Consider the following 2,110-nt stretch of genomic DNA (forward strand, 5'->3'; position numbering starts at 1 on the left):
TTGGGGGTCCACCACATGTACAATTCATTCAAGCTTGGGGGTCCACCACATGTACATTTCATTCAAGCTTTGGGGTCCACCACATGTACATTTCATTCAAGCTTGGGGGTCCACCACATGTACAATTCATTCATTCAAGCTTGGGGGTCCACCACATGTACATTTCATTCAAGCTTGGGGGTCCACCACATGTACATTTCATTCAAGCTTGGGGGTCCACCACATGTACATTTCATTCAAGCTTAGGGGTCCACCACATGTACAATTCATTCAAGCTTGGGGGTCCACCACATGTACGATTCATTCAAGCTTGGGGGTCCACCACATGTACAATTCATTCAAGCTTGGGGGTCCACCACATGTACAATTCATTCATTCAACCCCCTCGGGGGAAGACCCTGGACAAGGAAGGCGGGGAACACCCTGGTCAAGAAAGTCGGGGCACACCCTGGAAAAAATAGTTGGGGCACACCCTGGACAAGGAAGGTGGGGCTAGACCCTGGACAAGGAAGGCGGGGGCACACCCTGGACAAGGCAGACGGGGAACACCTTGGGCACACCCAGGTCAATAAAGTCGGGGCACACCCTGGAAAAAGTAGTCGGGGCGCACCCTGGACAAGGAAGGTGGGGCTAGACCCTGGACAAGGAAGGCGGGAGCACACACTGGGCGAGGAAGGCGGGGCACACCCTGGACGAGGAAGGCGGGGAACACCCTGGAAAAGAAAGTCGGGGCACACCCTGGACAAGGAAGGTGGGGATAGACCCTGGACAAGGAAGGCGGGAGCACACACTGGGCGAGGAAGGCGGGGCACACCCTGGACGAGGAAGGCGGGGAACACCCTGGAAAAGAAAGTCGGGGCACACCCTGGACAAGGAAGGTGGGGATAGACCCTGGACAAGGAAAGCAGGTAACACCCTGGGCACACCCTGGACGAGAAAGTCGGGCACACCCTGGACAAGAAAGTCGGTGCACACCCTGGAAAAAATAGTCAGGGCACACCCTGGACAAAGAAGTTGGGGCTAGACCCTGGACAAGGAAGGTGGGGCTAGACCCTGGACAAGGAAGGTGGGGGTGGACCCTGGACAAGGAAGGCGGGAGCACACACTGGACGAGGAAGGCGGGGAACACCCTGGGCACACACTGGACAAGAAAGTCGGGGCACACCCTGGAAAAAATAGTCAGGGCACACCCTGGACAAGGAAGGCGGGATAGACCTTGGACAAGTGTCCACCTCATGGCAGGGCCAACACAGACAACATTCACACACTAGGGACCATTTAGTGTTGACAATCAACCCATCAGGTGCATGTCTTTGGAGGTGGGAGGGGCCTATCCCCAGGTGCATGTCTTTGGAGGTGGGAGGGGCCTATCCCCAGGTGCATGTCTTTAGAGGTGGGAGGGGCCTATCCCCAGGTGCATGTCTTTAGAGGTGGGAGGGGCCTATCCCCAGGTGCATGTCTTTGGCGGTGGGAGGGGCCTATCCCCAGGTGCATGTCTTTGGAGGTGGGAGGGGCCTATCCCCAGGCGTTCGTCTTTGGAGGTGGGAGGAAGCCGGAGTACCTGAAGGAACCCATGCAGTCACGGGGAGAACCTGGGAATCGAACCCAGGACCTTCTTATTGTGAGGCACACTCACTAACCGCTGCCGAGAAGTTCCTTAAGTGCAAAAATGATGATTAAAGTACTGAAAATAATTGTATGTAATGATTAATACAATAAATGATTGCGTTATCAAATATGAATGAAGATGAATCAACATGTGCACATTGAATGTACTTTGCTTCCTGGAGAATGTTATTATTTATTATGTTATGGATAATATATACAATTATACTGGATTATATCATTCATTATGTAATGGACAATATTTATAAATTATACTGGACTATATTATTTATTATGTTCTAGACAAGTCAGGAAGAATATTGACATACTTTCTGTGTTTCCTAGAAGAAAACATAATTAACTTGTATTGATTATGAATATGATCAATATTCAGGCTTCGCTGGCAACAACAACACAACTTTTGATGCTGAAGTCATTCTGGAACATGAATCATAATCAGTGGAATATTTACACATTTTAGAGGAATTAAAAATCCACACAAGAA

The sequence above is a fragment of the Nerophis lumbriciformis genome, linkage group LG14, assembly GCF_033978685.3.
Source record: "Nerophis lumbriciformis linkage group LG14, RoL_Nlum_v2.1, whole genome shotgun sequence".
Taxonomy (NCBI): Eukaryota; Metazoa; Chordata; class Actinopteri; order Syngnathiformes; family Syngnathidae; genus Nerophis; species Nerophis lumbriciformis.